This window comes from Octopus sinensis, linkage group LG18 (genome assembly GCF_006345805.1).
Source record: "Octopus sinensis linkage group LG18, ASM634580v1, whole genome shotgun sequence".
Taxonomy (NCBI): domain Eukaryota; kingdom Metazoa; phylum Mollusca; class Cephalopoda; order Octopoda; family Octopodidae; genus Octopus; species Octopus sinensis.
This window is the reverse complement of record NC_043014.1, coordinates 30,842,474-30,864,973: the sequence shown is the minus strand read 5'-3', so window position 1 is coordinate 30,864,973 and position 22,500 is coordinate 30,842,474. Positions and strand designations below refer to the sequence as shown.

The following is a 22,500-nucleotide window of genomic DNA, read 5'->3' as shown; positions in this document are numbered from 1 at the left end:
TACAGGGGCGTAAACACACCAACATCGGTTGTCCGGCGTTGGTGAGGAACAGACAATGACACACTCACGTACTTCTTTCAGTCATTTGACGGCGGCCATGATGGAGCACCGCCTTTAGTCCAACAAATCGATTCCAGGACTTATTCTTTGTAAGTCTAATACTTATTTTATCGGTGTCTTGGGCCGAACCGCAAAGTTACGGGGACGTAAACACACTAACATCAGTTGTCAAGCGATGGTGGGGGACAAACTCAGACGCACAAATATATATGGTGCAACGTAATGGAACTGAACCCGGAACCAAGTGGTCGGAAAGTAAAGTTCTTATACACACATATATTGATATAGTTTTGAACTGCTCATCTTTTATTTCTCGTATCTATTTGCTACTCTAGATTTCGATCACTTCTATCAACTCATACCCATGTATCTTATATTTAAATATATACGTATATTCTATTTTCAGGTTTACACTCAAAACATTTATTGCTACATGTGTGTGTGTGCATCCATATATATACACACACATATACAGTACGCACGCGGGCACCTGTATACAAACATACTACACAAGTATACTCGCGTGTGTGTGTCACACGAGGGACGGGGAGAGACTTCTATGTTCTATCATTAATTAGGACACAAGGACAATAGCCCTAAAGTATCTGTAAAACATTTTCCTTCCTTTCCTCCTTAGAAGTTAATGGTATTTTCGCCGCATTAACGCCAGATACACACCTTGATTATATTCATACCAACCTAAACTCATGCTTTGTTTCTTATGCACGTCTGTGTGTTTATTATATATGTATGATTGTTCCTCTATGTGTGGTTTCGTATGATTTCACTATATTAGCATATTACGTAATATGTGGGAAGCGTCTAAACAGTATGGCACTTCAGAGTGTGTGTGTGCTGTAGAGTTTGGATTAGTTTATTAGTTTTGTGGCCGCTGTTTAGGCCCAGGTCAGATATAATCGAGTTTGCCCACACCTTAAAACATTTCTGGTCCTGTCCCAATGTTAGAAATCAACTTAAATTGTTTTCCTTGAAACGCAGAGAGATTTGCTTCTATTTCTAAGATATGCGACACAAACGTACAGACCAATTTTTCTGAGTATTGGAATCGCCATGTGTTATCGGTTGTTACTTTATTAACCTATGCGAGATTTGAACTCAGAAACTTAAGGCACAATTCTATATAGTGTTGAAGCATCTTGTCCGACGCTTTACCACCAAGGCCGCGAATTTTCTTTTTTTTAATGTACATTAATGGAGTTTAGAAGGAATAAAAGGTAATACTGTGGTTGATTTTTAACGTTCAGTTTCTTCGATAATTGATTAGAAACTAAAGTACCAGTATTTTACTGTAATCATTTCAAACGGCTATCAACCTCAACAAAACAAAAATTGTCCTTGCTGACATTTGCAGGTATTCCAAGACAGTCGATATGTTTGATGTTCATTTGGAATATCTCTAAATCGACGAATGGATGAAAAACTTGAAAAATATAGGGGAAGGGGTATTCTAGAAAATGGACGTTCCACCTATGTCTTGACTATAGATTCGCTTGCGCTTACATTTGCGAAAATGACGTTCTGTTTAGATATAAACAAGAAGTGACCCTTAGAAGAAACTTGAGAGACTTAAAACGTCGCTCCGATTAACGTTTCGACTGCTTTCCGTAGAGTCTGTCCGTCTGCTGGAAGCATTTGGGTAGTTTCCTTCCGTCTGAAGGTAACTTACTGGCTTCGGAGACCCTGCAAAAGGCAATGACGTAGAGTGGGATGTGCGGACAGCACAGGACGGCCACTTTCTATACATGTGTTTGCGGTAGTCTAAGGTATGTTACGTTTTAAGGAAGGTGGCAGCCAATTTTTGAATACCACACAGGACGGCTGAAACCTACTGACGAAAATAAGACTATGAGCACTACTTTTCCTCCCATAACTAAACCATAAAACAAGAACACCACATTATGAACGGTCGACATTTATAAACTTGCTAACCGATTTACAACAAAAAAAAAATGTACGAAGTTTATCTTCAGATCTCTTCATAAAGCAAATTTTCTATGCATAAAATGATCCCTAGTTTCAAGTTGCTAGGGTAAGAAAAAAATAGATAAACAAACAGAAACGCAAAGATATGGCAGATGAAAGGTGTCGATCTCGTTATATTACTGGTGTTAACTTCTCTCTCTCTCTCTTTCACACACACACACAATTTTTATTAGGCAGAGGAGAAAGAGAACAAAGTAGTCGCCGGTAAAGTGTCTGTAGTGTCGTTTGAAACCAATAAGAAAAGATAATGAAACCACACCGACGATTAAAGAATCTGGAAGAGTGACTATCATTAAACAGTTGTACGTTAGCGGAAATTTGGTTAGATCTGCGTGTGATAGTTTAATGTTACGAAGGGTGATGTTTTGTACTTAGAACATTCCGCCGAGGTCGACTTTGCCTTTCATCCTTTCGGGGTCGATAAATCAAGTACCAGTTAGGCACTGGGGTCGATGTAATCGACTTAATCCCTTTGTCTGTCCTTGTTTGTCCCCTCTATGTTTAGCCCCTTGTGGGCAATAAAGAAATAGGAACGAATCGTGGTAATGTCTAACTCGGGCTGTATATTTTTTAGGACGAGAATAGACGATTATATCGACCCCCACGTCCAGTACTTGACTGGGATACGTCATTTTATTTATTTATTTATTTATTTATTTTTCCACCTAGAAAGAATGAAGGACAAAGTCAGCCACAGTGAGATTAGAGCTTAGAACAGGTACAATGTCACGTATTTTGGAAAGGTGCATAGTCAGAAACAAACCCAGTTCGATATTTGACTGGTACTTTATTTTATAGATCCCAGCAAGATGAATTGGAAGATCTGACACTGGTAGGATTTGAAAAAAAAATATCGCAAAGACTAATATATATATATACATATATTTTGGTTCCCATTCGCAGTTCATAATACACAATTAAAACCGCACACCTTTGTGTGGTTGTGTGTAAATAGTAGCTAAGCAGAGTAAAACGTTAAAATACGCGAGTGACTAGTTTCATTTATACGCAAAAAATATATACATACATACATACATACACACACATATATGTGTATGAAGAAGTAAAGAATGAGTAGTGAGACGGTTGGAAGGAAGAGAAAGACGGAGAGAGAGAGAGGAGGAGGAAAAGAAAAAAAGTTAGAAATAGGAGAGGAGATAAAGAAAGAAGAAGGAAAAGCGATTATTGCGTCGTGTGATTTTTCCACAGGTTGCTGCTGCCGCCGGTTTTGTCGGGTGCCGAAGAAGAACAGCCGCCGCACCATATAAAACTAACTGCAGTATGTGTGTGTGTGGCTGCAAATACTGCACACTTCGTCAGCCGGTTGCGTTAGAGTTACGTCAGTCACTCTTCGAACGAATATGCTTCAGTCAGACGGGTAACCGTCGTTATAGTCGATGTTGCGGTTATTGTTTATTTTCGCAATTGCCGTTATTTTTGTTTCATCCCAGGTTGAGCTAAAACTATAGTCGAGTTCAAATTCCGCCGAGGTCGACTTTGCCTTTCATCCTTTCGGGGTCGATAAATAAAGTACCAGTTTCGCACTGGGTCGATGTAATCGACTTAATCTGTTTGTCTGTCCTTGTTTGTCCCCTCTGTGTTTAGCCCCTTGTGGGCAGTAAAGAAATATATAGTCAAAAGTGTACGAGGGCAAGCCGTGATCATACAATCTTTATTTAAACGATAGTGTGTCTACTGGGTAGATGTTACCTTTTTTACCCTCACCTCACCGCTCCCACTCAAGTCGGTAGAATGTGACTTGAGGGCGATTTGGCTGATATTTTTAGACAATACCAGGTCAGCAGTGACCGAATTTAAAAAGAAAAGACATTCTTTCTGGTCGTGACTGCACCGTCTTTTAAGAAGCGAACTGGCCAAGTCGGTAGAGCATAGGATACAGTGCCTTGTGAGAACGTTCGGGGTCTCTGAATTGAGTTCAAATCCAACAAGGTTGACTTTGCCTTTTATCCCTTCAAGGCTGATAATTAAAATACCAGTCGTTTTCTCCCTTCTTTCTCTCCTCCGGAATCGGATCACTTCGAAGGAGCCAAGACAGAAAAGTGCACACCGTAAAATCGCGGGACCCTACCACTACGTCAACTGGTTGCCACTGCCGCTGGTTCTAGCCGCGCACCATGTAAAACTAACTGAATTGTGTGTGTGTGTGTGTGTGTGTGTGTGTGTGTGTGTGCGTGCGCGCGAGAGAGAGAGAGTGAGAGAGAAAGTTGGTTGTTCAAGCGAAACGATTGATACCTCTCACTTGCAATGTAGTCTTCATATTCAGTCATAAATTAAAATATCTGCAGGATGCAACACAAGTGAATCCCAAAGACAGTCTTCGGTAAAGCGACGATGGTAGAAATAAAACATTTTGCTGTTGTTGTTTAGTCCCAGGTAAAGCCTTATCGCAGACGACCTAGGATCAAATACATTCCAGTTGTGACTTCTCATGTATCAACCTCAAGTCAACTAGGTTATGGCATGAAAGACGTGTCGCTTATTATTTCTTGAAGATTAAATTACAGCGGAATTTCCCATAATTAGCTCATAAAATTCTTGTTTAACTGCAAATCGATCCTAATCAAATAAATCTGTGAAGAAAGCGTTCTAGCCAAGACCAACCTGTCTTATTTTCAGACAATCTATCCGAAGATCAATTATCAAATAAGTTTGCGTTTTAAGACAATAAGACATGATTTGATGCAGATTTGGTGGCTATTTCTAGTAAATTGAGTGACCACAAAAAGGTTCGTTGTTGTTTTTCTTAAATATTCAATGTAAGAGATATGAAGATGTCCGATTCAAGTTAATGACTGAAAACATCTGAAGATGGTGGTGGTGCTACGAAATTGTGTGTGTAGAAACATTGTATGTATCTTTCTCAGATGACCGTGCCCCGGTAGACACCCTTACTGTACAAAGAAATGAAGATCTGTGGTTCGTATCCGGCAGCTAACAGTTGGCTCACTGGATTTCACCCGTTTGTTTCTATTAAAATGTGATGGTAGTGGTGGTGGTGGGGGGGGTACCGTTGACGTAAAAGCTGTACACTCCATATTGGCCAAATCGCTTTCGCCATTGGTCTCTAACTGTTACAAGGCCGCAGCTTGGTTTCAAATCAGTTATTTCATCTGGCCTAAATCGTCACTAACTCGAAAAATTCGCAAACCTCCGGCGCGATAAAACTTCCTCCGCGCGCGCACAATTGCTTTACGAATTTAATTAAACATGCCAACAGGCAAGTAATCAAACAGCAGTTGGCTGAAGAGTTTGTGCCACTTTACTGGCAACGAGTCCCTCCACCCACCTAGTGTCCACATCGAGAGGACACAACTCTGATGCTACGGACATGTGAGTAGGCTACCACAGTAAAGAATCACAAGATGAATTCTTCAAGCCGGGACAATTTGCAGAACCCAAAGTGTTCCAATCGTTATCATCCCAGCTTCATCTTTTTTTTTGTCTTTTTCTTTTTCTCTAGTCAGTGTATCAAGCACTATATTTTGTTGTTCAATATATTTCTATTTCTAAGATGATAAAAAGAGATTTCGTTGCTATTTCAATATTTTGGTGATGGCTCATATGTTTGCAAGTTTGCTTATTATTGCAAAGGATGTCAAGTCGTAGTTAAAGTTGAAATGAAAGTTTATCGACATTAATAAACATTTAGTAAAAATCATAAAGTCAGACATTCAATGTGTGCGTATAAGCTGTCTTAGCACTCGACAGTCCTAAACAAGTAAGCTTCTGATCTAAACCGTTCCAACAACGACCATCACATCATTTTTAAACCCCAGATTCTCAACAATTACATTATCCAATGCTTTGTTTCTGTTTCCAAAGACGACAGTGTGATTTGAGGGAGATTTGGCAGCTATATGCAGATCGCATAACCAATTAAAGCTATCTAGATAATTCGTATGTAAATAAGTGTGTGTGTGTGTGTGTGTGTGTGTGTGTGTGTGTGAGAGAGAGAAAGAGAGAGAGATTCCAAACAAGTAAAGCCATGAATTAGTAATTGTGAAAAATTGACGTTACGCACATTTACTCTGGCTTTCAAGCCAATAGCTACTTTCATGAAACGCATAATTTCTTTCTTTTAATAGATGTTTATTACATATTAATATTATTACATTATCTGCATTAATCCACAAGATATCTCATATAATGCAGTGTCTGTATGTATCTATCTATCTATCTACACGGTACGTGTAAAATATAAATACGTTAAATATTTCATATGTAGTATATTTCATAACATTTTATGTGTATGTAGTGAATTTAAAGGAAATTTGGCTGCTATTTCTAGAACCTTTCAAACTTTTTAATCTAAATTAAAAGTTGTAGATCATGGGCCCCGAACATTTTCTTTTTTAACTCGCCGCGCAATTTCAAGCAAAGAATTATATATTAGTACACTTTGTGTCTAAAGTCAAAACATAATTTTTATCTTATTTTCAAATCTACGGACAATTATTATTCAAATGATGAATCAATAATAATCCCTTCTACTATAGGCACAAGGTCTGAAATTTGTGGGGAAGGAGCTAGTCGATAACTTCAATCCCACTTGCTTAGTTGGTATTTATTTTATCAACTTCGAAAGAATGAAAGGTGAAGTCGACTTCGACGGAATTTTTGCTCCGAACGTAAAGAGTCGGAAAAAAAAGCCGCGAAGTATTTTATCCGGAGTGCTTTTGATTCTGCCAACACGTACAGACGACGACGACAAGAAGAAGAAGAAGAAGAAGAAGAAGAAGAAGAAGAAGAAGAAGAAGAAGAAGAAGAAGAAGAAGAAGAGAAGAAGAGAAGAAGAAGAAGAAGAAGAAGAAGAAGAAGAAGAAGAAGAAGAAGAAGAAGAAGAAGAAGAAGAAGAAGAGAGAAGAAGAAGAGAGAAGAAGAAGAAGAAGAAGAAGAAGAAGAAGAGAGAAGAAGAAGAAGAAGAAGAAGAAGAAGAAGAAGAAGAGAAGAAGAAGAAGAAGAAGAAGAAGAAGAAGAAGAAGAAGAAGAAGAGAAGAAGAAGAAGAAGAAGAAGAAGAAGAAGAAGAAGAAGAAGAAGAAGAAGAAGAAGAAGAAGAAGAAGAAGAAGAAGAAGAAGAAGAAGAAGAACAACAACAACAACAACAACAACAACAACAGCAGCAGCAGCAGCAACACATAAAACACACACAGATCGCTTATTGAATTTTTGTTTGCTTACGATGATTTACCTTTACATATTTCTTATTACAGTAAGACTTTATATTTAGAATTTCATCTTGCATATTATTTTTACACTTTTCAAACATAATTGTTTATTACTTTCGATGTGTCATCTAGCTACATTTTGCGGCACAATTATGTGCCACTGCGCACCATCTGAGAACCACTGCAGTAGAATAATGTAAATGTGAACCAATAGAATCCAAATAAATTAGTGACGGCAAAATAACTTGAGTTCAAATGTGGAATACCGACCTACTTCAACTTACGTTGGTAATAGGTTTCAAAACATGTGACGTAACTCGAAAAGCGACGTAGCACGGAAAACCTTTCAAATCTATAAATAAACTTATATCTGTTTCAATAAATGATTTGCACACATTTTCACATGCATTTGATTTTGATTTTCTATTTCAGTGTCTTTTATTTATTTATTTTTATGATTTTAAAATGTTCGCCAAGACAGACAAATACATCGACTGAAGTTGGCGTTATTTTTACCATTAACTTCATTAAAAAAAAAAACCTCGTAAAATCGAAAAAGACGTAACTCGAAACAAAGGATGTGACTAATGAATCGGTTTGCCGTAAGTCAGATGGGAGATCTTAACACCTTGAGCAGCAGTACTCAATATCCTACATTCTCCAGTACGAGTTTCGTAACATCACATTAACTTAACTTTAAACTGTGAATTATTGACTGCAGTTTCTCTCCATTATTACTGGCTTTCATTGTTCAACACCCTCTGGGAAGGAAACGTCCTGAGGTTTCAGTCGATGGCTATAGAGACATTTTACAGAAGATGCAGTAGGACAGCATAACTATATCCTCCCTTCTTTCAACAAAGATATTGAATCGTAGCTTTGACAGACATGAATGGAACTAAACTCGGCGTAACTGGCAAACGTAACAAAGAAGAGTAATGCCGAGCCCATAAAACGGTAAGTTTGTTGCTATATTGCTGTAGGTCATCTGGACTACCTTCAAAACACGATGCCCTGTACAAAAGCTTTGACCATCTGTTTGCTTTTTAATGTGTACATGAGTACACTCACTCACTCACCTGTGTGTGTATTTATGTATATGCATATTTTATATAAATTTATGCACACACACATATATATGGTTGGAATTTATTAAAAAAAAAAAGACGAAGACGGGTGTGTCAACAACAAACAGATGTATTAGTTTAACGCTTGGAAAGTGAGAAAGTCTTTTACGTTTCGAGCCTACGCTCTTCAACAGAAAGGAATACAGAAATAAGCAGAGAAATATACATATTTACACACACACATATATATGTTTATACACATATATACATACACACACATATATACATATACACATATATATAAACGTATATATATACATATACATATATACGTATATCTATATATATACGGATATATATATATACACATATATATACACACATACATATATACACATACAAACATACACACATACGTGGTCTGATCAATAAGTATCCGGCTGTTGTCATAGAAACGAAGCTAAAGCTCGCAGAATGAAGTCGCTTGACACACACTAACTGTGAACTCTGCTGTGCATGCGCACTAAATTTTAACGTTCTAGTTCACTTCCGCTGTGTATAGCAGTGATTGGAAGGAAGGTGTGTAGCGTGTGATCGGATCATTGACCATAAATCTGCATCAAATCTTGCCAAAAGCTTGGCGATATCTGCGCAGAGGCCTACGCCAAATTGCAGAAAGTGTATGGAGAGGAGTGTATGAGCCGAAAAGATGTCGACCGTGACGAACGTTCTGGGAGACCCGCAACCAACAGAACTGAGAAAACCATCGCAGATGTGCGTGCAGCTGTTAGGGAAAATCGTCGAATCACCATCCGTGTGCTTTCAGATGATGTACAGATTAGTAACGGTTCAGTTCAGTCCATTACCACTGAAGATATGTGCCTACCAAGTTTGTGCCAAAATCCAATGGAATAAAAGTGGTTTATTTCGTACAAATATTTCTTTAATAGAATGTTTTTCTTAATTTATGATCCAATATTGATTTCTGTCAAAAGAATCATTTTCAATCAATTTTATTTGTACTTTTCTCTTAAGGCAATTTTTTTCATGCGTATGGCACCTTGGGCAAGTGTTTTCTACTTTACAGCCTCGGGCCGCCCAAAGGCTTATGAATTGAAAGAAACCCGTGATGTGTGTGTATATGTTTGTGTTTGTCCCCTACCACCACCGGTGTTGTTTGTTTACGTCCACTTAAACTAGCAGTTCGGCATTAGAGATTGATAGAATAAGTACCGAGCTTTAAAAACATAAGCACTGGGTCGATTCGTTCGATTAAAAACCCTTCAAGGCGATTATCCTAATTACAAATATAACCCTTTTGATTGTAGATGTGTGACTGAGAAGCTTACCTCCCAACTTTGTGGTCACGGGTTCAGTTCCACTATGTGTCACCTTGAATAAGTGTTTTCTATATAGCCCCAGGTCGACCATAGCCGACGGAAACTGAAAGAAGCCAATCGCGAAGAAGAAAGAAGCCTTTTACATATAAACAACGAGTGTTGGTCCTCAGTTTCGTGCATGCATGCGTGCGTGTGTGTGTATAACATTATAAATACGCTGACTAGGCTTTATAGAGAAATTACACCGATTGTATCAATTCTTCGATATTGTCTAGGCACTTACACTACGATGGAAGAAAGAAAACGCATGTTATCTAGCAATTCATGTCCGAAATACTTAATAAGGACTTGTAAAATTTCTACCAAGACCAGGCTCTGATAACAAGTCTTTTACTGTACTATCAACATTTAGTTTTAGATCATAAAAAAAAATCTAATCACATCACGCTCCAATAGAATGCAGTTATCAACTTCCCGTTATTTACATAATTCCATCACTTGTGTTTACTTATTTCGTTGAAGTATCGTTATTTAAAATGTGCGGAGCTATCACTCAAAGACGAACCAACGATGACCGTCCCGACTTTTCTATACTTAGTACAAAATTGTCCATTGTATTCGTTCTTTTCTTTTTTTATGGTGCTCACTTTAGCATGCGGTTTACCGCAGTATCCGTAGTCTACGCAGTAATATGACAGCTGAGGTGATGATGAGCCAACACGAGATTCTACACGGTCGCTTGAACATGCCAGAAATAGCAGCCAAATTTCCCTCAGACATCATTAGTCTTTTTTTTTTAAAAAAGAAAAACACATTTAGATAAAAATCATCCGGAAGGGAGGGTAACTTGAAAAGAAAAAGAACAAAGACAGGATGGTCATGACTGGAATGCTTTTGGTCATAAATCTGCTGTCAGAGAATGCTGACTTGGGACCAATAACAAGACAACATAGCAATAAACCTTCAGTCCAACATGATTTTCTTCTTTACCTACAACAAATCTTGATAATGTGTGCAAAGCATGGATGTACACTCGTGACTATTTTAGCTCCGTCTCAGTTCGGATCGAGTAAACCTATGCTGTTACTCTTTTACTGGTTTCAACTGTTGGACCGCGGCCAAGTTAGAAAAACGCAATCAAGGGTTTATAATTCATCATATTGACCGCAGTGCATATTTCAGTCTGGAAATTTTATCGATCACTATTTAACTTGCCGAATTGCTAAATTTTTTTGGGGGGGGGGGGGGATAGAGGAAGAAAACAAACAAAACCAGTTTCCAGATGAGATGTGAGCTCGAGTCCCACAGGCAGCCTTCTACTTTTTCTATGCAAAAGGGTTTTTCAACCCAATATTTACATGTTATTTATAGCTTTATTATCTACTTCAAATTCACAATCCCCCCCACCAAAAAAAAAAGAATTATTTCATGTTCTCCTGTTTCTAAATTCTTATAACGTCTGTATATGTATACCAAAGAACCAAAGACCCTTCTCAAACCATATACTCATAAGGTCGGTTTCCCGGGTTCTGTGGCATATATATATATACATTTATATACTTATATCATTTAATGGCTTAACGAATACAGAAGTTTTGCGTGAGCTACTTCAGGTTTCATGTTCGGATAGTGCGATGATCGTACAGGCTTATATAACATACCGTGCACAATGCAGTAATCGTTCAGGCTGAACGTTTGCCAGACACGGATGGACACGGACACACAGAGCTAGTTATCCAATACCTGAACCTCTTGGACAATCTCAGTTCAACTTTTTTAATGTCCCGAGCACAAGCTTTCTCTTGGTTATATTGCTACCATCCCAACAAAGGAAATGAAACAATAAGACGACGGAACATTTTGGTAGTAATGTTAGAAATAGCATCTACTGAAGGATAGTCCTGAATGTCTGGAAAACAAGAAAAACTAGCGAAGGCCGCGATGCCTTTCTATGCTCGATCAGAGTTAACCTGTTGTTTATAACAATATGTTTGTATTATGGATGAAAGAAAAAGGCATCTTAAATGTCCGGCAAGCTGCTCCCCACCTCTCTCTCTCTCTCTCCTAACTGACTGACAAGAATGATCGCATATGAGGCGAATAGATATATCAATAAAAGTGGGATGTAACATGAAAGGCCTTGTTTTACCAGATGTTAAAAAACTTACAAACATGCCGTCAACTAGCACCAACCACTGTTTGGCTCAATCAGGGTTGATTTGGAACTTAATAAATGAACATAAGCCAACTGGAGAGTCTCCGTACGACGGTCGGGCGATTTGCAAGAATTAGTAGACGCTAATCTCTCTCAAAGTGACCAAGTAGTTAGAGCGATGGATAGTTAATCCACTGGGATTCATCCGTGTGAGTTCGAATCTTGTCAGACTGCTGACTTTTTAGGCGCAGGCGTGGATGTGAGGGAAAAAGTTTTCTCTCCAACCACATGGTTACGAATTCAATCTGTGTGGCACCTTGAGTATGTGTCTTCGATCATAGTCCCGGACCGACCAAAGCCTTGTGAGAGGATGTAGGTGGAAACTGAAAGAACCCCGTTACATATGTGTATGCGTGTTGGTGTTCGTCCCCCACAGCCGCTTGACAACCGGTGTTGGTTTGTTTACATTCCTGTAACTTAACGCTTCGGCAAAACAGACGGATAAAATAAGTATCAGGCTTTAAAAATAAGTACTGGAGTCGATTTATTCGACTAAAAAAATTTCAAGGAGGTGCCCAAGCATGGACGCAGTCCAATGATTGAAAAAGTAAAAGATAACAGATATCCTCTTAAAAATAAATGAAAAACAAATGAGAACGAGACAGGCATTAGATAATGTAGTTTCAGATAATCCTAACAAAACGGGATGGTTTACTGAGAACTACAACTAACCTTGACGTTCGAGAGGAAAAGGAAGAAGTCAAGTAACGTCCACAAACTGCATTCAACAGTCGGGCAAAACTAGTTTCGTAACAAAAACTTAAAACTGACACTATAAAGCTTGTGTGCAGCGAGACTCTTCGTGTTCTGTCGACCTCCCAGAATTAACAGGTAAATCTTCCCCCAAATCAAATTCCATTCCAGTCTTTATAATACAGGTAAATTGGTTAAAGATGTCTGAAAAAATAAAATAAAATACTGGAACGCGTTCGATCAAAGATGTGTTCGATGAAGGATTACTTGCATGGAAGTATCATTGTGATACTGAGTCACGTTTTTTTATGTTCCAAGTTATTCTATCAACCTGTGAAGGCTGAAAAACAAAATAGCAGACAAGTCACTGCTAGCGATATAATCAGATATATATCCCAGACAACACGACCCAAACATTACCGAAGAGCAAAAACTGAAACCTGTGAATAAATATCTACACTTCCACTGAGCAATAGTCGAAGAAAACCTCATGTCATTTATTTCATATACTTTCTTTATTACTTTTATTCAGAACCAGTGCTTGGACAGAATTAGACTAGTTTAGTGTCAGAGCAGAAAGAACACCGGTGGAGTAAAATTCTGGTCAAAAACGGCGATAGATTGACAGAATCGTTAGAACCAAGGGTGGGGGGGGGGAATCCACTGAGATATATAGTTACAGTCGTTTACCTTTTGAGTTCAAATCCGGCCGAGATCAATTTTGCCTTTTATCCTTTCAGACTCATAAATTAAATAAATTAAAGAACTGTCCAAGAACTGGAAATCGATTTATATTTCAATAAAACATTCTAGACGTGAATGAAATTATATTATATAGAAGACTAAAAGTGAAAGTCGGAAGTCAAGTTAGTCTAGCTCACACACATACATATACACACAAAGGCGATCCAAATTGTGAGCAGCAAACTTACATCGAAAATGTAAAATTTAAAGCCTGTCTACTTTTGATTGGGGAAAAATGATGAAAAACTACCGGTTACTGTTTGTGAGAGAAAGACAGACAGCTGCCACGATTAATCGGTTTAAAAAACAATGTTGATGTCATTTACATACAGACATTAATGTTAAATGGGTGAGAGAGAATCAATACGAAATTATACGTCTTTGATTCATAGCAGAGCGGTAGCAGGAGATAGTGACATTCATGCCTTGCCTTTCTCAAGAGTATTAAAGAAATGAAATATATTTCACTGAAAGCGAAGATCGAAGGCAGGTGACGGAGTCAACGGTTCGTCAAGGATTTGTCATCACACATTAAGACCGGCGAAACATCTCTCTCTCTTTTTCTCTCTCTCTCACACACACACACACACACACCTACGTCTTTAAGGACAAGCACTAACGCAAACTTAATGTCCAAAGAATTCTACTGGCAGGAGGGTTAGGTAATTTCCAGCACATCAATTAATTACAATATATATATATAGATAGACCTTAGTCAATTCAAATAAACAACGAAAATGAAAAAATTTTTTTTTTTAACAGAGAGAAAAAGAAAAAAAACGAACGTAAGGACGTGAACAAGTAATATATTAATTGGACGCTCGGTGAAGGGAGAGAGTTGTTGCTAACGTTTCGAGCATAGCTCTCCGTCGGAGAAAGGAAAATTCAAATAAAGAAAAAATAAGGAAGGAGAACTGAAGAAGCAGGGTCATGGACAAATTATAATGATTCACATTCCTTCCGATTGTTTTGGAGTACCTAATTCTTAGATTTCTCTCTCCCATTTTTCATTCATTCGGAGTACGCCATTTCTGCAATTTTGATTATATATATATATATATATATATATATATATATATATATACATACATACATACATACATACATACATACATACATACATACATAGGTTAGACAAAATAATGAAAACAACTAGCATCATAGCATCATAATTTTGAAATATCTATAGAACCGTCAAATTGTTAGTGCTCGTATGGCAGGTGCTAGCGTAACGAAAGCAGCCGAAATGTTTCGAGTATCAAGACGTACAGTCTCGAAAGTAATGACAGCCTTTGAGGAAGAGGGAAAAAGCCCCTCGTCGAAACAAAACTCCGGAAGAAAACCAAAACTTTCAGATAGGGACCGTCGGACTCTTACGCGAATTGTTAGAAAGGATCACAAAAGTACAGCTCCCAAAATTACTACAGAGCTTAATGACTACCACGAGAACCCAGTTTCCACAAAAACTGTTCGCCGGGAGCTGCACAAAGCCGGATTTCATAGGAGGGTTGCAATCAGAAAACCACTACTTTCAAAAACAAACGTTGCAAAGCGTTGAGAGTGGAGTAAAAGCCTATAGAATTCGAGCCTAGAGCAGTGGAAGAATGTTATTTTATCGGACGAGTCATCCTTTACCTTATTTCCGACCCCCGGCCAAGTATACGTGTGGGGACAGCCAAAAGAAGCATTAAGACTGCCTACTCTTAACTGTTAAACATTGAGGAGGGTCTGTGAAGATCTGTGGGGCTATATCTCGGAAATCCGCCAGCCCAATGGTTTCCCTTCATGGCAGAATTAATAGTCAAGATTATTTAAGCATTTTATCTGATCAAATCCATCCTATGGTTGCGGAACTGTTCCGGAGGGAAACGCAATATTTCAGGATGATAATGCACCAATTCACACAGCTAAAGTTGTTACAGAATGGCACGAGGAACATCTTATCTGGCCACCACAGTCCCCAGATCTCAATATTATTGAACATTTATGGTGCAATTTAGAAAAACAAGTACGGACTCCATATCCTCTACCATCATCACTACAAGAACTGGAGACTGTCTTAGCTGAAGAATGGGCAAAAATTCCTTTGGAAACAATTCAAACTTTGTACGAGTTTATACCTTGTAGAATTCAAGCTGTAATTACTAATAAATGCGGTCCTGCTCCATATTAAAATAAATTTGTTTGAAATTTTAAGGTGTTTCCATTATTTTGTTCAGCCCCTGTATACATACACACACACACACATATATATACACACACACACACACACACACTGACATACATATTCACAGATATATATATATATATATATATATGAAAGAAAGAGAGAGAGGTGGGGAGAGAAATCATCATCATTAAACGTCCGTTCTCCATGCTGGCATGGGTAAGACAGTTTGATAGGAGCTGGCTAGCAGTTCGGGCCACCGAATCGTCTGTCTTTCTATGGTATCTACGGCAGGACACCCTCTCTAAAGACAACCACGCGCGCGCATCTATACATCGATATGGACAAGTACTAACGCAAACTTATGCCCAACGAATCAATTAATTACGGTATATGTAAACATATATATATATATATATATATAATATATATATATATATTATAATATATTGTCATGCATATACACACCAACATGAGTGTACACAAGCATATATATATATATATTCTTTTATTCGTTTCAACCATGCGGCTGTGGTCGACTGTCTCTGTATGTGTGTGTAGGCATACTCAAGGAAAGAGAGTATGCATAGGAGAATAATATTGAAACTATATATATATATATATATATATATATAGAAGGCTCGTTATGCAAATACAAAAGTAACTATACAACAATTCAATAGAAATTAAGGTTTCATGTTACACAAACAATCGTTAGTAAGGCAACGTACAATGTATTGAAAAATGTGTGTGTGTGTGTGTGTGTAACGAAAATAGCTCTATATTTTGGGGGCGTACGTATAGAAATGCTATCAATAATATTGTTGATTAGCTAAACTGTCATTAATGAACAGAGAGTATGAGCGCACACAAGCGCACAGACGCCGATATATACACACACACAAACATATATTTAGCGTTGTCACAAGACCGAGAACTAATTCGATTTTACATCACATTTCTAAGTCATTCAAATAACATTTTCACTTTTCACGCTTACACTAATAAATATATTTTTTCAGTTTAGTTGAAGATTACGTATTTTCTAATAAATGTACGATCGCAAATATATTTTATATGCGCGCGCGCGCGTGCGGGCACATTACATACGTATATATAAATGTATATACGCACATGTACACGTACACATATATATAATCACATTTATACACATACATATATACACGTGCATAGAAACATATATACGCGTAGACATATATATACACATATATGCACATAAATGTACACACTAACACATGCATATATATATATATATATATATACACACACATTATGCACATAGACATACAGATAGATATACACCAATACAGACACACACATACAGATATATATATATATATATACACACACACACACAGACATACACACACATTATGCACATAGACATATCGATATACACAAATATATATATGTATACACTCGCACACATATACAAATATATGCAAGCATATACATATACATGTATTCATACATTTATGCACACACATGTATATGTCTATGTGTGTATACATACTCATGATAATAAGTAGATATGTGTATATGCGTCCAAATGCATATGTGTATGCCACCGTTACCATTTTAAAATCCACATTTCCATGGTTCCATGGGTCAGACAGTGTTTACTGGGGCAGATATGGCCAGATGCTCTTTCTGTTACCAAACCATACCTATTTCTGAGCAAAGTAATATCTCCGCATGGCCATTTTTTTTTTGGGTGGGGGCAGAATATTGGAAGTAAATGGCATTCATTTACAACAAAGAAGCTACAAGACAAGTGGTCACAAACACATGCATGCATGTATGTATTAATATTTCCATGTTTGTTTTTACATTCAGTTATAACAAAAACAATTTTATATTTAAGAGATGAAGAATTATGTACATTATTTACATTTGACGGATATTTGTCCTCATCTTGTTTGTTGTTAACGTTTCGGCTGATATACCCTCCAGCCTTCATCAGGTGTCTTGGGGAAATTTCGAACCTGGTTTTTAGTCTCTACATCTACATAGGAAAGTTAGATAGTTTGAAAGATGAGCTAGTTTTTGATGGAGTTTCTCAATATGTATTCATTGAAGTTTAATGTCGGCTCCATACCAATTAGATAATACAGTTCTATACTTAAGAGATGAGGACGTATGTACATTATTTACATTTGACGGATATTTGTCCTCAACTGATATACCCTCCAGCCTTCATCAGGTGTCTTTGGAGAAATTTCGAACCTGGTTCGAAATTTCCCCAAGACACCTCTGTCAAATATAAATAATGTATAACAAATACAATTTTGCATTAATCTGATGGGTTACTCTATACTTTCATAGAGTAGAAATTTATTATTCAAATACAACAATGTTGTTGACAGTGACTTTGAAGTTTTGGCCAATGCACACACATGGGGGTTTTTTTAATTACCTTTTACCAAATCTCACTGCACAGCACCTTGGGCAACTGTCTTCCATTATAGTCCCTGGCCAACCAAAGCCTTGTAAGGAATTTGTTAGATGGAAACTGAAAGAAGCCCATTATAAATGTATCGATGACACTATATGAGTGTGTGCGTATGTTTGTGTTCCTTTGCTTTGGTATCACATAGTAGTTGTAAATAAGTGCCACTGTCATTCATTTCGAATATTCTGCAAAGGCCTGACTGGTCACAGAGAAATAATAGGTTGGGAAGAAAGTCCTGTTGCATTTCAAGATGAGAAAGAAAGAAATACTTCTTGATCTTAATTGACATATTTAACTGAGATAATGTTGTCCCTTGATAACACAACACCATTGATATGGCAAATTGTAGATCACTCAGGCATAAAAATTCTACAGGTTTCAAACCAAAGAAACATTCAATATTGTTTTTAACATCTTCATAAGTAATAAACTATTTTCTCTCTAAATAATGCTACAAGGATTAGGAAGAGTATAATCAGATGGAGCAATGTGAGAAAAGTTAGAAGGATGAAGCAAAATTTCTATATTTCTTTTCTTGAGACACTTGAGTAGCTTTTTTGGAGTGCACTCCTGATTTGAGGATGGATTCTCCTTTCATATTTTTGAAATGCTTACTTGGAGGGTATGCTTTTCAAAAGTAAGCATTTATGTTTACATTCTAATTTGTTTTCTTTCTTTGCAGTTTACTTTATACCAGAGTGGTTAAATTTGTGAGAATGAGTTTAAATCTGACTCATATTAGACACTGCATTCTGTATTAATTCAAAAGAGGCTCTTCAACAGTAGAAGTAGCAAGAAATATTAGTTATGACTATAGAAATGTCTGCTCCATACCGATTAGATAATACAGTTCTATATTTAAGAGATGAGGACGTATGTACATTATTTACATTTGACGGATATTTGTCCTCATCTTGTTTGTTGTTAACACAACGTTTCGGCTGATATACCCTCCAGCCTTCATCAAGTGCCCTGGGGGAAATTTCGAACCTGGTTCGAAATTTCCTCAAGACACCTCCGTCAAATGTAAATGATGTATAATCAGATGGAGCAATGTGAGAAAATTTAGAAGGATGAAGCAAAATTTCTATATTTTAAGTTCTAACCGCTGTTATTTTTCTTGGACATTAGTGTAGAGAAGCTATTTTACATCAATGATTCTACCCAGGAAAGGTTCAGTAGCAAGTCCACTCTTCAATGAAAAGCAGAATGCAATTCTTTGATTAAGCTGAGAAGCAGTTGGACAATTAGGAACCCACTGGCAAATTTTAGACATTTTCCCAGTTCCTGAAGGTGTTTAATGATCAGAGTGTGAATTGAACTCTATTGCTAATTCCTATGAAGTCTGCTTTGGATTTTCAACTACAATTTTCAGAAGTTAATCCTCAGGTTGAAGGGCATCTAGGAGAGAAATATTTTACTGAGCCATGTCAAACCATCACTGGCATATCCAAACACTTACAGCTCCATTTCTATAGTCATAACTAATATTTCTTGCTACTTCTACTGTTGAAGAGCCTCTTTTGAATTAATACAGCATGCAGTGTCTAATATGAGTCAGATTTAAACTCATTCTCACTAATTTAACCACTCTGGTATAAAGTAAACTGCAAAGAAAGGAAACAAATTAGAATGTAAACATAAATGCTTACTTTTGAAAAGCATACCCTCCAAGTAAGCATTTCAAAAATGTGACAGGACTTTCTTTTCAACGTAATACTGCCTTTCTTGTAAACAGGTGAGGGTTGCTGGCAGTATGAGCATCCAGACAGAGAAAAAATCTGCCTCAATAGACTCCATCTGCTCACATAAACATGGAAAAGTGGATAGGCAAATGATGATGATTATATATTTTATATATTATATTTTATATACACACACATAGAAGCAAATTCTTTTATTCTTTCATTTGTTTCAGTCATTTCACTGTACCCATGATGGAGCACAACCTTTAGTCGAACAAATCGACCCCAGGACTTATTGTTTGTAAGCCTAGTACTTATTCTATTGGACTATTTTGCTGAACTGCTAAGTGATGGGGACATAAATATACCAACATCGGTTGTCAAGCAATAGTGGGGGGACAAACATACACAAACACACACACACACACACACACATATATACACGACAGGCTTCTTTCAGTTTCTGTCTCCCAAATCCACTCAATGCATTGGTCAGCCTGAGGCTATAGTAGAAAACACTTCCCCAAGGTGTCATGCTGTGGGATGAGAACCCAGAACCATGTAGTTGGTAAGCAAGCTACTTACCACACAACCACGCCTGCGCCTCTAAAAATAGGATCTTTTCTGTTTGGCTGAACTTTTTCCATTTCTTAAATTTTTGTTCTAACTGAATTCATATTTGGTGAATTGGTGTAGTTTTGTAAGCTCATTATTGACATGGAATTCATCTTCACCATAAATCAATAAACAGATGCAGGAATGGCTGTGTGGTAAGTAGCTTGCTTACCAACCACATGGTTCCGGGTTCAGTCCCACTGCATGGCACTTTGGGCAAGTGTATTCTATAGCCTCGGGCCGACCAAAGCCTTGTGAGTGGATATGGTAGACGAAAACTGAAAAGAAGTCCGTCGTAGATATGTATATGTATGTATATATGTGTGGGGGGGGTCTGTGTTTGTCCCCCCCAACATCGCTTGACAACCGATGCTGGTGTGTTTACATCACCGTAACTTAGTGGTTCGGCATAAAGAGACCAATAGAATAAATACTAGGCTTACAAAGAATAAGTCCTGGGGTCGATTTCGTGGACTAAAGGTGGTGCTCCAGCATGGCCACAGTCAAACAAGTGAAACAAGTAAAAGAGATATATGTATATATATATATATATGTATGTGTATATATGTGTGTGTGTATATATGTGTGTGTGTGTGTGTGTGTATATATGTATATATATATATATATATATAATGTGTGTGCATATGTATACACATGCATATATGTATATATACAGATATATATGTATATATATATATGCATATATATATATGCACATATATACGTATATGCATATATATAAATGTATATATATGTGCATATGTATACATATATGTAAATGTATGCATATATGTACATATATATATACATACATGTATTTGTATACATATATATCTATATATGTATAACCATAGGTCTCTGTATATATATATACATATAGGTGTGTGTATATATATATACATATAGGTGTGTATATATATATATACATATAGGTGTGTATATATATATATATATACATATAGGTGTGTGTATATATATATACATATAGGTGTGTATATATATATATACATATAGGTGTGTATATATATATATACATATATATCCAGAACAACTGGAAAAGATACCTCGACGACTGCTTTATCCTCTGGGATAAAAGTATAGAGAAACTTGAGGAATTTAAAATACTATTAAATGGAATAATTGATAATATACAATTCACGATGGATCATAACGAAGAGGAATTACCATTTTTAGACATCCTCATTAAGAAAGCCGGCAACAAAATAGAGACAGATATCTATTATAAACCGACAGACTCCAAACAGTACCTACGCTTTGATTCATGCCACCCAAGACACACTAGAATAAATGTCCCTTTTTGTTTAGCTAGAAGGATTTGCACCATAATATCAGACACAAACACCCGACACACACGTCTCCAGGAACTTAGAACTACACTCATAAATAGAAATTATCCACAGCCCCTAATAGACAGTGCAATCCAACGGGCACTTAAATTAAGTATAGAAGACCTGAGACAAACAAAACCAAAAAAGAAAGAAAAATTAAAAACCCTTCCCTACATCTCTACACACAATCCACTTAACAATGAGGCCTTCAGCACCATACTACAAAGCACAGCACTACTAAAGGGAGACCCAAAGGTGAACCAGATCCTCGAAACACACACCATCATTAAAAGTAAACGGCAACCAAAATCCTTGAAAAGGATTTTAACCCAAGCTAAACTGCACTCAACATCAACCACAAAACCAGCAGTTAGAAAATGTGGAAGGCCCAACTGCGGAATCTGTGTCATCTTGGTAGAAGGTTCAGAATTTATACTAGAACAAGGCCATCAGTTCACCATTAGAACAAACTTCACCTGTGCATCAGAAAACGTAATTTACGTCTTAACATGCGCAGGCTGCAATAGGCAGTATATAGGCCATACAAAAAATAGCTTACGTAAAAGGATGGCGGTGCATAAATCCCAAATTAGAAACCCTGAATACCGGAAAATACCGGTCAGCGGACACATAGATAGATGTGCTACAAATGAAAATCCGAAATTTACAACTTACCCACTTTGCAAATTCAGTGACAGCGTAACCTTCACCCAACGCCAAAATAAAGAACTTTATTTCATCAAAAAGTTTAGACCAAGTTTGAACACCCTGGGCCAGGAATATTAAAACAAAACATTGGTCTTCCGAAAAGGAAAAATGAAATTCTACCACAATTACAATTGTGGAATTACAATTTCTCAGATCTTTAAACAGTCACTCCCGCTTGCAGTGGTATGTTTTA

The 22,500-nt window shown here is 37.1% G+C and overlaps 1 protein-coding gene and 1 long non-coding RNA gene across 4 annotated transcripts in view; one reads left to right on the top strand and one right to left on the bottom strand.

Moving 5' to 3' along the window:
• Window positions 1-6,022, top strand: part of LOC118766961 — a 16,773-nt gene extending 10,751 nt beyond the window's left edge. Inside the window, exon 3 of the long non-coding RNA XR_005002880.1 lies at window positions 5,996-6,022. This is a non-coding gene — a long non-coding RNA (uncharacterized LOC118766961). The remainder of the gene's footprint in view (window positions 1-5,995) is intronic.
• The window catches only part of LOC115221702 (DNA-directed RNA polymerases I, II, and III subunit RPABC3), a 373,348-nt gene that overhangs the window by 334,321 nt on the left and 16,527 nt on the right, over window positions 1-22,500 (bottom strand). The gene's annotated exons all lie outside the window — the stretch shown is intronic.